General features: G+C 39.7%; 1 pseudogene; it reads right to left on the bottom strand.

The window, feature by feature from the left end:
- Positions 1-3,865: 3,865 nt before the first annotated feature.
- Positions 3,866-6,104, bottom strand: LOC121636439 (annotated as a pseudogene).
- Between the last annotated feature and the right edge of the window lie 8,376 nt (positions 6,105-14,480).

Below are 14,480 nucleotides of genomic sequence, written 5' to 3'. Positions count from 1 at the left end.
TAAGCTTGAAAAAGATCTGTGAAGTTATCCCATGATGACACAACGCGCACATCAGCCTAATTTTAATCCTGCCTTTAGACATACAGTATACCACAGATCGTGCCATCGCATCAGTACTTGTCCACCAGATTTGTAACCCGATAGTGATACATAGAAAGAAAAAAAACTTGCAGACATCTAGGATTCTTTACAGGGCATTGTATAGTTTAATATAAGTTTGAATGGGTATGTATACTAAAGGGCCTGTCCAGATAATTTACACGTAATTTCTGGGTCTACACTGCTGTGTATTTGTTAACACATTGTACAACAAGGTTATGGTGTTTGAATGTTTTCACTCCTATCACCATCAACATTAGGCCAGATCTTTTCCCATGTAGTGTTACTGAAGATGTCATGGGCCTGACCATCCAGTCTATATTTGTTTTTTGAATGTGGAGAAGGTTTATGACCATGTTCCCCTGAGGGACTCTGTGTGGGGTGCTGTGGGAGTAACTACTGCAGGCTTTGGTCTCCATATCACCAAAGTAAGATATATAATTGTTCATATATATATATATATATATATATATATATATATATATATATATATATATATATATATATATATATATATGTATATATATATATGTATATATATATATATATATATATATATATTTATATATATATTCAGATTCAAATTCCTATTTAAGTCCCACAGTGGGGAAAATCACAGTATAACAGCAGCAAGGCACACTGTGGAAAATAAATAGTATGAAATGAAAGACATAGACATTCCAGTACAGGAGTTCAAGTATCTCAGGATCTTGTTTCCAACTGATTTCACTTGGAGAGAGAGATGGACAGAAGGGCTGATTCTTTATCTGCAGCAATGAAGGTATAGCGGCATTCTATTGTGAAGATGAAGATGGAGCTGAGCTGAAAGATGAAGTTTTGGATTTGCTGGTCTATCTTTATTCCAACTCTTATCTTTGGTCATGTGATTTAGGTACAAACAGCTGAAATTAGTGTATCTCAGCCTAAAGGATAAGGTAAGGAGCTTGAACATTTCGACTAAGTTTCCAGGGGAAGACCCAGATCATGCTGGAGAGATTATATATCCCCGGTCTGGTCTGAGAACACCTTGGAATGACCCCAGGAGGAGAGAGATGTCTGGGTTTTCCTCCACAACACAATCGCAAATCATTTGAAGAAAATGGATGAATGGAAGTCTAACCCAACCATTTTTATACCCACTTCCTCCAAAGTAGGGTTACAGAGGACTGAAGCCTATCCCATTGGCCACTAGGTAAGAGGTGGGTTACACCCTGGACAGATCACCAGTTAATTGCAGGGCCTGGATGACAGTCCAGAAAAAAATATTTTCACCTTTTTCACAGACTGGATTATATTTGGAAAATTTACACATATCTAGAATCTGATATAGCAAAATAATAATAATAATATTAAAACATTAAGACAGAAGCATGTTTACCATTATTACCACAATTTCCTTTTAATTCCACTTTTTACATATTTTGAGAACTGATTATACTAATTGTTGCAGTTCTGAAAATCGTGTCCATTCTGAAAATGGGTCCTGGATTTCAGCTCTTTGGCAATCAATGGTTGTTGTCATCTGATTCTCCTTTTTTATGATACTCCATACATTTTCAGCAGGAGACAGGTGTGGACTAGGCCAGTCAATCACAAACACTGTGTGTATGATGCCACACTCTTGCAGTAAAGGTCTGTTATTGTCCTACTTAAATAACCACAGACCCCTCAGACATAGACTTACCTTGAAAGTAGAACCAGTATTTCTCCAATAGTCCAAAAGTTCCAATATCCTCCTGACTACCAGAAAAAAAATTGTTTAATCAATATTTTTTTTTATTCCCCCGACTGTTTGAAGGGTAATGAGAAAACTCTGACAATGAAACTCGTTCTTCTTAATTGAAAAATACAGAACAAAATTCAGGAAATAGCTACAAATGTCCACTACAGAAGACAATTCTCAAACTCTTAAATGTTGTGGTAAAATGTTGTTATATTCATTTAGAAAATGGTTTAATGTGTTCTCAAGAGATATCATAAAGAAATATTACAATAATACTTCAGGACTACATTTGCACAAAAAGAAGTTATGCACTTACTTTTCCTCTTCTTATGAAATGTGATTGTGGTAATGAATGCCATTTTCCTTGAAGAAAAACAGGATGTTCCCAAAGCCCCACCCCTATAAATGTGGTACCATTCAAAAGCCCTGGATGTCCTTTTTAGAGAACAAAATGAGTGGGTTTAATAGCATGCAGGGGGATGGAGATATTCAGGTTTACAAATGTCCTCCACAGAGGACAAATTTATACTACTGGTAGTCAGGAGGATATGAACCTCCGTACCAATGGCATTCATGCTTTGGATGCTGATGCACATCTGATACTCATATCCAGAGTACTCTGCTGTGTTTCTGTGCAAAACTGATATATGGCTGTTTCCTTTGTAATAGTTTCAGGTTACACTGGATCATTTAAAATTTTTTATTATTCAGTGATGTTTGAGTGTGGCAGACTGAATTTGTATTTGAAAGTTACTGAAAATATGAACAGACAAGACAAAATTAGAGTAAACAATTTAGAGTGTTTAAGCTTCTAGAGCAGGGTTATTCACCTACATTTTCCCATGGGCCAAATTGTTGAAAGTCTTTGGCCAGTGACACATTCCCCTCTACTGTTACACTTATATTGGATGTACAATCAACACAAATTGCAAATACATTTTTATTTAAATCTCAGTCACTTAAAATCACAGTAACATTACCAGCTGGCTTTTAGTGCAAATGATAAAAGTAAACATAACCAGTTCATGGTTTTAAAACTCTATCAGTATTTCTCAGTGTCAAAATTGACATTGATCATCTTGAAGTGCCTCTGAACATTATCTTCTTTACTCATTATGCCCACATCAAAAATGACACAGGGACACACACCTCAGCATCTTCTTATCCCTACATTTACAATTATTCAGTTAATCATCAGTCAAAACAAATGAGAATTGTTGATTTTATTCTCCATCTTATCAATTAAATATTTATGTTTTTTTTTTTTTTTTTTTTCTTCAAATGCTCCCAATAGCTTTACATGTATTGAATAGTTTAATGACACCTGGTCTAAGTAATAATCTATTCTGCACGTAATCTTACTTGGCTGAATCCAGGACTGTGGAATTAAGTGATCTCAAGGACATATTACTTCAGGCTGAATACATGCAGTTATTTATTGTAATATTTACTTATTTTATTACTTATTTTATAACCATATTTATTAATGCACTTTTGAACAAAACAGGAAGCCTTAGTTTTAAGATTGCAGGGAACTTCTCTTGTTTAAACATCCTCTTTAGTTCACCTCATCATAACCTCATCACCTCTGCTTTAAGGACATTTAAGGAGGTTTGTGGTCTTCATACACACACCAAATTGCACATTGTTGCTATCTGAAGTTGAAATATTTCCATTCATCACTGTGTGTCAGACAGATCATGATCAACGAGTAATGAGTGAACCATGCGCTGCTGTGACACGATACTGCAACACCTTGTTTCACATATGCCTATGGCAGAAGAAGTAGTTCCTACCTATCCTAAAAGTTTAGCAAAAGTTTAGTTATAAAAATGTTTATATATTTATTCTTCTCAGATACTTAGATCATATCGTAGGTCCATTCCCATTTATTTATTTATTTTTTCACTGGGACACCGGCCCAAGAGTAATGCAGCCCACTGGGAATCCTCCTGAACCTTCCAAATAGCCGGCATTACTACTAATTATTCTTCTCAGAAAACGACTTAGATCAAAGTATTAGCCCATTCTTACTTATTGTTCTTAGATACACCTTTTGGTCCCCCCGGCCTCATCATCAGTAACCTGGGATCACAGGGGGTTTCAGGTCTTTTAACTATCAGACACCCTCCCCCAGGTGACCCAGACAAGGTTGATCAGGCCCCAGCTTGTGTCCAGATAGTGCTACCATACTTGCACGCCTCTCACCTCTTGATCCACAGCCGCCTTGATGCCACTTATGCTGCATTGGTGGCCAAGCACAGTGGGCTCCAAGAGAATTTCCTGCTTGGTTGCAGCTAAGGTGAGGACGATGTCTGGCCTTGATGTTTCTTTGCGACTACTTTTGGGAACGTCAACTGCTTCCCCAGGTCAACTTTCATCTACCAATCACGTGCTGTCGCCAACAGGGAGGTATTTCGGGCAGGCTTCTCCCCAGCTCTGACAAAAGAGATGGTGTTCCTAACTGGGCGAAGGCTCTTGCCGTGGCTGATCCCACTGCGGATAGCATCCGCCATGGCATTCAGGACCTGGTCATGTCTCCAGTGGTAGCGCCCTTCACCCAGGGCACTCGGACAGCAGCTGAGGATGTACTGCAGGGTTCTTCTTTTCTGACAGAGGGGGGGAGCTGGTGTCTCCACCCTCCCCCAAGTAAAGAGGTTAGATGGGCTAGGCAGCATGTTGTAGACCCCTGGATCAAGAATTTTATACAATGGGGTTCAGCTTTCCACAGCTTGGTCCATGTGACCTTGCATTCCACAGCTTGCTCTCATCTCGTCCATGAACTCCTCTCTCAGGCTGCTGTTAAGAAGCTTCAGCTTGCTGGTCTGCCTGTACAGGGCTTTGTGGCAGCTGCAGCCACCCGTGGAGAAACCTGCTGACCCTCATCTCAAAGCCCTCCACTGTTGAAATGGGGACATTGTAGACCAAGAGGGGCCAAAGGAAACAGAGGAAGGATACCATGCTGGTAAATCCAGGCTTTGAACTTGCCAGTGAGGCCAGACTTGTCCACCGCAGCTAGCCAGGTCTCCAGTTCCTGGTTGGTTGCTTGTGTGGAGGCTGCATCTGTTAGGCCGCAGTTGAACACCTTTCTCAGGCTCTTCACTGGTTCCTCTGTGAGAGATGACATTTTGGTAGTGCCGAGGGAGAAGCAGAACTTACCTGTCACCTTCCCTTTCTTCAGCACAAAACATCTTGATTTACCCGGTTTGAAAGTCATACGAGCACAGGAGATCAACTCTTCAAGGCCACTCAGGATCCACCTGCAGCCCGGAACTGATGTGGTTGACACTGTCAGGTCATCCATGAAAGCTCAAATGGGTGGCTGTCAGACTCAGGACTTGGTGAGGGACCCCCTACACTGACCTTTTGCAGACTTCACCAGCTGTAATAATACCCTATTAAGTTTGTGACAGTTGGAAGTTATTGATCTGGAAGAGCCTCTCAGGCTGAAGTTGGCATAGTAGTCCAGGATAAGGTCTCTGAACTTCTTTGGGATGTGATGTTCATTCAGTGCCTCTTTGACCAGCTTGTGGGACATGGATCCATGGGTGTCGGCAAGGTCCAACCACAGCACAGCCAGGTCACCTTTGTTCTCCCTGGATTCCCTGATAAGCTGGGTGACTACACCTGTGTGCTTTAAACATTCAGAGACCTTCGGAATCCCTCCTTTTTGGACCAAGGTGTCGATGAAGGAGTTTTTCAGGGGGCAGTCTAAAGTCGGAAGAAGATTTTCCCATCAACATTCAGCAGTGAGATGGTTTGAAACTGAATGATGTTCTGAGACTTTTCCTCCTTTGGTATCCACACATCCTCTGCCTGTCTCTACTGGTCTCTAAAAACAACTGAATTATTTCTGTTTTAAAATAATTGCCGTTAATGAATGTCAATAAGTAATGGACACAGGGACCATTTTAATGTAGTTAGTGACTCAGCGTTGTTGTAGGAGAAAGAAGTGAAGCAGAGAGGATTCTATACCAAATCATACAGAAAGATTCAAACTTGGAGCTGTCAAATGAGGAAAAGAATGAGTTTCTGCCTGGAATAGGAGGAGATGGAGAATAAGAATCCTTTTTTTAAATCTAAGATAGGGTGACAGATACAGTAGCATGAGCAGAGAAGCCTAGACTTCCTTTTCCCCAGCCAGTTCTTCAAGCTCATCTCCGGGGGATTCAAAGGCTTTGCCAGACTGGCTGAGAGACATAGTCCCTCCATTCCTGGGTATTCCCTGGGGCCTCCTCCCATTGGAACATGCAGAAAACCAGGCAGGGGATTCAGGAGGCATCCTGAGCAGTTGCTCCGAGCCACCTTAGCTTTCTCCTCTGGATGTGGAGGAGCTGCAGCTCTACTCTGAACTCTTTCTTGATGACTGAGCTTCTCACCATATCTCTAAAGGAGAGTCCAGATACCCTGCAGAGGAAACTTTTGGCCTCTTGTATGTGTGATCTTGTTCTTTCGGTCACTACTGACAGGTCGGTAAATTTGAGAGCTTCTCCTTTTGAATCAGCTCCTTCTTCACCACAACAGACCAATGCAGAGTCCACTTCGCTGTCGATATTGCACCAATCCGCCTGTCAATCTCCTGCTCCATTCTTCCTTCATTCCCGAACAAGACCCTGAGATACTTGAATTTATCCCCTTGGGGCAGGCAAAGGCAAGGCAAATTTATTTGTATAGCACATTTCATGTACAAGACAATTCAAAGTGCTTTACATAAAACATTTCAGCAGGGTGCAGAAAGCAATATAAGTGCATAAAAAAACAAAGATTAAAAGAAATACAATTAATGAAATAAAAACAGAACTAAGATGCTAAAATAAAGTAGATAAAATGCAAGAAATAAAGTTCCAGTGCGGGGAAAGACAATATTAAAACATGATTCCAGCTTAAAAGAACCATATGTAGATTTTGACTTCTAAATAAAAACTAGTTCCATGCAGCAGAGAACAGGTGGGTCTTTAACCTGGATTTAAATAAACTGAGTGTTTCAGCTGATCTGAGGCTTTCTGGGAGTTTGTTCCAGACATGTGGAGCATAGAATGTCAGCATCCTGCACTTACTGGTGAGGCTTCCGCTCCTTCCCTAATTTGGAGGAGAGGCGGCGTCTTCAATCTAGGCTGCACAGCTGAGGCTCATTCCGATTCATCAGAAGACAGCATAAAGACTCCTGAATCACATCTAGTCTTCGCTGGATCGTACTACTCATGTGGTAACCAGCTCGGCACAGATCTAAGTCTGAAACCCTTTACCTGTGTATTAATCGGTATCTTGTTCTGTCCAAAGCTCATCACCCTGGATCATCTACCGGACTTGTGCTGCCTGCCTGCCTGCTCCTCACCTAGCCTACCTGCCTACTTCACGCCTCACCTGACACAGGATTCACCTGCCTACACATTTCACTATTGTAAATAAACACTCATCACTAACCTACCGTGTGTTCCTCTCCTTGGGTCCTCCTGCTGATCATGGCATAGAAGCTGAATGCAGCTTCTCCATGTCTGGTTCTGACTCTGGGGACTGATAAGAAACTGGAACCAGATGACCTGAGGGTTCTGGCAGGTTCATACTGGGTCAAGAGGTCACTGATGTATGTTGGTCCTAAACCATTCAGAGCTTTATAGAACAGCAGCAGAACTTTGAAGTCTGATGAAGAGGCAGCCAGTGTAAAGACCTCAGAGCTGGACTGATGTGGTCCACTTTCTTGGTCTTAGTGAGGACTGGAGCAACAGAGTTTTGAATAAGCTGCAGGTGTCTAACAGATTTTTTAGGTAGACCTGTAAAAATACTGTTACAATAATCAAGCCGACTAAAGATGAAAGCATGGACTAATTTTTCCAGATCCTGCTGAGACATCAGATCTTTTACTCTTGATATATTCTTAAGGTGATAGTAGACTGTTTTTGTAATTCCCTTAAAGTGTTTCTCAAAGTTTAGGTCTGAGTCCATCAATACACCCAGATTTCTGGCCTGGTTGGTGGTTTTTAGGTGTATAGACTGAAGCTCTGTGGTGACCTTTAATTGTTTCTCTTTGGCTCCAAATACAATCACCTCAGTTTTGTTTTTGTTTAACTGAAGAAGGTTTAGACACATCCAGTCATTAATCTCCTTAATGCATTTACCAAGAGCCTGTACAGGACCTTATTCCTGACCCAGAGAGGACACTCCTCTCTTTTCCATTTGAGGACTATGGTTTCAAATTTAGAGGTGCTGATTCTCATCCCACATATGCAAATCATTTAAATGAGAGTTGAAAATCACAGCCTGATGAAGCCAACAGAATCACATCATCTGCAAAAAGCAGAGACCCAATCTGTTCCGACTAACTGCCAGTAACATTGACCAAACCCTGGCACCGGTCAAACAGGAACCAAACAGCCCTTTTTAGGGGCTTGGCACCTCATACCCCATAAGCGCTCCCCAAAGGACACAAACAAACACCTTCTCCAAGTCTAGAAAACACTTGTAGACTGGTTGGGTGAGCGCTCATACACCCTCCAGGACCTCATTGAAAGTGTAGAGTTTGTCCACTGTTCCACAACCAGGACCAAAACCACATTGTTCTTCCTGAATCGAAAGTCAAATTCAATGAACCCTCATCTCCAATAACCCCAAATAGACCACTAAGGAGGCTGAGGAGTGTGAGCTCCATAGTTGGAACACACCCTCTGCTCCCCTTCTCCTTTATTTAGTTTCAGGCTAATGTATCCAGTTCTATTATGGTGTTGTTGTCATGTGTTAGTACTGATAAACATGCAAATTGCAAATTCGTCACACTGAAATCACTGAAGAATTTTGTTTATTGATCAAATTAAATATATTCTTGGGTTAATATCACTCAAAAGCCATAATCTGCTCATTTTCTAAATTCAGTTGTACTTTAACACAAAAAATCATCCTATTGTCTGTTATAGAGGACATGCTGCAAAATTAAAATAATAAATATTTTTTTAAATTATTAAAATTATAGGATGTATTTCATTAAGGTCCACATGAGCAGGGTATCACAAACACACACACACACACACACACACACACACACACACACACACACACACACACACACACACACACACACACACACACACACACACACACACACAAAAAGAAATAGTAAAAAAAGAAAGACTTTTTTGGGGGTTCTCAGGACCTATAGCAACTGGTTTTCTTAGTTTTAACACACAGATGAGTCATAACAGTAGTAAACATACAGCTGTCACACACGTGTGTGTGTGTGTGTGTGTGTGTTAGTTATGTGTAAATGTAATATTTTTCATTTGTATGAAAAGGTTAAAATGAATGACTGGCATTCTGTTTACATTCACATTTAATCAATCAATCAATCAATCTTTATTTATAGAGCACTTTTCATACAGGAATGCAGCACAAAGTGCTAATATAGTATTGTATTTATTTTATTTTGCAGTGGGCATATTTTATTTAATTTTATAAGTGAAAGTAAACATTTGTCCTCATCAAACTATCAAGCTACCAGCAAAACATCTAGAAACCAAAATGTTTTTATGTTTCCTCATTCAGTGAATTTTTTAGTCACACTTTGTACTTATTGTTGTGTTTAGTGGGTGTGACCTGCATGGTTGTGCAGGTCTGTAATTATCGCACCACCAGTGAATGTGTGCAAACACAGTTGTGTGTGTTTATATGAGCATGGGAAGATTACTGAAGAGATCTAAGAGGCAGATCAAAGATACACAAAAAAATCCAGATGCAACATTAGAAAGAAAGTGTCTAAATATTTAAAACATACAGGATAAATGTTACTTTTATGTATGTTGTATGATTCAGTCATCTAGTATGTCACATAAAATCAGAGAAAGAGGAAGCTGATTGTTTAAAGTGGACTGTCATTTTTTTTGCTCATCACTTTTTTAACTGTGTTAAAAGAAGCTACAAATTTGTATAGAAATTAAATTAAATCAGCTCACATAGCTGTACAGTAATTGAAATGTATCCTAAAGCAAAACTCTTGTTGGTTGCGTGACAGAATGATTCCTTTCATAATATCAGCATAATGAGCAGCCAGCTTAAAGCACAACAGCAGAGGGGCAACACACCCCTTGAACAATCAATTAATGGATCAATACCTTATCCAACTGTATCAAATCAAACATTCTGTTTTACAGTCCAGAGTGTTGCCCCTCATCCTATTTAAGTTTGCATGTCTGCTGCCAGGTCTTTGTGTTTGTGTTCACTTGTATTTGCACTTTTGACATGTTGATTTTGTTGCCTCCAGTTAGGTTGTACTGGAGGATATAATTGTTCAGGCTGTTGTCAGTGCTCAGCATCATCCAGGAGAGGAGTTTTTATGTTTTGTTTTTGTCTTTGAGAAATGCACATGTCAGATTTCTCAAAAGCAAATTTGAAAAAATAACAACCTTTTATTTTATTTATTTGTTTTATTATTTTTACTGTGATTACTGTCTTGTCTTGGTAATATTTCCCTACTCCCTTTCAGTCACCTTGTATATATGTATGTATGTATGATCATACAAATGAGCTTAATATAGCTCACCCTATGTTAAGTGCACACTGGGACAGACTGTTGTGTCCATCTGAGATGAAAAGAAACAAACAAACCTTAAAAGTGAATAGAGAGGGGAAAAAAACTAATATTATTTGTTACATTTTGTATGTCTTGAAACCTAAGTAGAAACTTGTTCTACTGATTCTCCAAACTGCAGCTCAGAGAAGTGGCCCCTAGATGGCACTAAAGACTCGTAGTAATTTCATTGCTTTAGTCTGTTGTTTTTTATTTTATTTTTTTTATTTTCCTGTAGTGGCTCTTCTGCCTCAAGCCATGCACTCTGTTTAGCAAGATTAAATGAAACTGAGTAAAGATGAAAACCTAATGCATCTACAATGCATTATTATTCCTTACAGTGTCTTTGTTTTATTTGTACTACATTAGATAAAATCTACTGGTGCAATCAGGAGAGGAGCCCACATTTCTTTTTAAATGCATAATCATAAATGTATTTTTTTTTACACAACATCACTTTGCACCCAGCATCAATATGTTCCAGAAATAAACCATAGCTAAAGACTGTTCTCTTTTTATAAACCTGCAGATGCCAAATATGCGTTCTGGTTTTCATGTTTCCGACAGCTTAACCAGTTCATTGTGACCTAGAAGTGTATCAAATTTAGATCATCCTTGTCCTTTACAGGGTCTCCACGTGTTCTGCATCTATTTAAAAAAGCCTGATCTGACTGCAGTTCATTCATAAGCAGTCTGTTTCAAAGTGAAGCACCTTTTGCTCTTAAAGATGTTGCAGTTTAATAAGCAAATATTTTAGGATGACTCTTAACTTTGACAGAGTGCGATATTGATTTAGTTTTAGAAGAGGTTTGAAGAATCTGTCCTGGAGTCTTCAGTAAAAAAAAAAAAAAAAAAAAAAAAAGACTTACACTACTCATGTGTATAATACTCTGTGTGAACAATCCTCTAAGACTGGCCTGGTAAACTTGCATCTTTTGCATTAGTCAAAACCTAAACTTTAGGATTGGTGGCTACTTCCAGCAGAATAATGCACCATAAGATGGTAAAGGGATGAACATGGTCAGTTGGTACTAAGGGGCCCAAAGTGTACCCAAAGATATTCTCCACACCATCATATCACATAGTTAAGATGGATCCGTGTTTTTATGTTGTCTCCACTTAATTCTGACCCTACCATCTGAATGCTGCAGGTGAAACTGAGACCCATCAAACCAGGCAACATTTCTTCAGATTTTTGGTCAGTTTTGGTGACACTGTTAGCTTCTTGTTCTTAGCTAACAGGAGTGGCACCTGGTGGGTCTTCAGCTGATGTAGCCCATCTGCTTTAAGGTTGGACATGCTGTGTGTTCATTGATGGTATTATGCATACCTTGGTTGAGTTAGTTACCTTTCTCCAACTAGTCTGTCAATTCTCCTCTGATTTCTAACATTACCAAGACATCTTGGTCCTGACAACTGCTCCTCACTGGATATTTTCTCTTTTTCAGACCATCTCTGTAAGCCCTAGAGATGGTTATATGTAAAAATCCCAGTAGATCAGCAGTTTCTAAAATACTCAGACTAGTCTGGCATCAAAAACCATGCCACATTCAACGTCACTTAAATCCCCTTTTTTTCTCATTCTTATGCCCAGTTTGAGCTTCAGAAAATACTTTCCACCATGTCTACATGCCCTAAGTTACTGCCATGTGATTGACTGATTAGCTATTTGACTTGAACAGGGGCACCTAATAAAGTTGTCAGTGTGTTTTGGTTTCCTGATCTCCCAGCATGATTAGATCATGCTAGAGCAGTGGTTCCTAATCCATTTTCCTTGAAGACCCCCTTCATGCATCTACCAAACAGCTGTGTACCTCCTGACTCATGCCAAAACCATGCATTCTGGTCAAGCCCTCTCCTGTCCTTTGATAAAAACTGAAGCTAAAGTAGCTATCAACAAATAGCCTTCCATTTTATTGTTATCATTATTTTAATAGTGACAAATGAAATGGCCTATGGTGTTCCTCAGACATGATGATTTCATTATTAAAACGGTGTGGAAAATTCAAGGTTACCAGGACAGACATGAACACTTCAACTCATCTACGTGGACATGACCTTAATTTTAACAATCATACAGGCTCTACACTGTCAAAGTCCCAGTGCTCATTGGGGACTCACTTGGGTTGGAGTTAGGAACCACTGCTCTAAAGCAGCCTTTCTTAAACTGAGGGTCCCAACCCCCCACAAAGGTCCCAAGATAATTTCAGGGGGTCACCAGATCATTGAAAAAAAAAAAAATACATTGCACAAGATTGATAATGCACAAAGATAATTAAAATCAATGAAAGTTCAGTAGCCTGATGGTTTGGGGAAGAAGCTGATGAGGAGTCTTGCTGTCTTGGCATGAATGACATGGAACATTTTCTCCAAAAACAGAGGCAAAAACAGGGGTCCTTGAAGATTCTTTGAGATCTGGTCAGGAAGCATTTCAGTACTACTTCCTGGATGGAAGGGAGTGATGTTTTGATGATCCTCTCTACTGTCCTCACCACATTGTGCAGAGACTTCCAGTCCAAATCACTGCAGCTGCCTGATCAGGCTGAAAAGGAGTTAGTCAGCACGTTCTCTGTGGTACCTTTGTAGAAGGAGGAGGATGGGAGGAGGCAGGTGAGTGCTCCACATCCAGCACAGGGAGTGTAGGCACTGCTGAGGTCTTTTTGCAAGAGCAGGGACATGCTGTGACCAGGAAAAAGTGTCTGGGATTTTTACCCCCAGGATATTTGTATTGCTGACTATCCCTGCAGTTGTCTTTTTAATGACGAGGGGCATGTGGCTATACCATGTCCTCCTGAAGTTAACAGCAATTTCAGCAAATGAGATTGTTTGTCATACAAGTGTCCACCAGATGGTTCACCTCCTCTCTGTAGGCTAGGTCATTAGTTCCACTATTTTCCTCAGGGACCCCCTTTATGCATACTAAAAAGCCATGGACCCCCCTGCCCCACCCCGTGCTGAAACCATACTTGGTTTTAAGCTTGTCCTTTGATAAAGCCAAAGTTAAATTAATTAAATTAGAGCCATTGTTTCTTAAAATAGGGACAGTGTGTGGATATTAATCACAATGGCTCTTAATGCTTAAAGATTCCAGACTGGACCCCAGGTTGGGAACCACTGTGCTAGGTCGTTGTCATCCTGGATGAGACCCACTACCGTTGTGTACTTCACAATGTGGTTGGAAGTCAAGCAACCTGCATAAGCAGATGCTGTGGCCCAGGGCTCCAGTTTGCTTACCAGCTGTTGTGGAACAATAGTGTTAAAGGCTGAAGAGCAATCAGAATTTGCATGTTCATGTTCTTCCTCTCCAGATGCTCCAGACTGAGGTGAAGTGCAGATGAAATGGCATCCTTAGTGGACCAGTTTGTATGCACCATTACTTTGATTACATTCCATATTGTGGGGGATCCTGCATTGATGTTGTTTTCTTTAAATGCATGGCCCATACTTACCTTCAGGATTTTGCAAGGCAAACCTATAAATCATGTTTCAGTCCAGTTCCACTTATTATTTATGAAAAAAAAAAAAAAAAAAAAAGGATAAACCCCCTTTAACGACTTTATGAAACGAGTAGATAGCTCAGTTATATTTAGAAAAAACATATTTTTTTACTGGTTTATTTTAGCATATGACCCAAACAAAGGGGGTTAGATTCTGTGAAGAATCAGATTTCACCACAACAAATAACAAATTAGCTGATCAAGCTGCAAAACTGTTCATGACCTTTTTTGGATTTGTTATATTTTAACAGACTTGTGCTTGATTAAAAGCTTTTACTTTCTGATGGCAGAAGAAACTGGATTGAATGGCAACTTGGAAACTCTTTACCCCAATGAGGAAAACATTTTAATTTAAATACTGCAACTGCACAACAGGAGCCCTACATTCTATAATGAACCATTTAGATCCTCATTATCATTTCAAAAAGTGATGGAGACTAGTAAATGTAGTTACTATATATGATTCATGCAAACAGTAATTTGGTTTCAGTGGGACTAATGCAAATGAAAACTTAACATGTTCATGATTGCATTCCTAAAATCCTTGTAAAAAATATAAATCCAGCTCTCGCTGTCAAACGAGGGAGATTATCATTGGATACATGCT

The sequence above is a fragment of the Melanotaenia boesemani genome, chromosome 3, assembly GCF_017639745.1.
Source record: "Melanotaenia boesemani isolate fMelBoe1 chromosome 3, fMelBoe1.pri, whole genome shotgun sequence".
Taxonomy (NCBI): Eukaryota; Metazoa; Chordata; class Actinopteri; order Atheriniformes; family Melanotaeniidae; genus Melanotaenia; species Melanotaenia boesemani.
The sequence above is the reverse complement of the archived record's forward strand: the minus strand, read 5'-3'. Positions and strand labels throughout refer to the sequence as shown.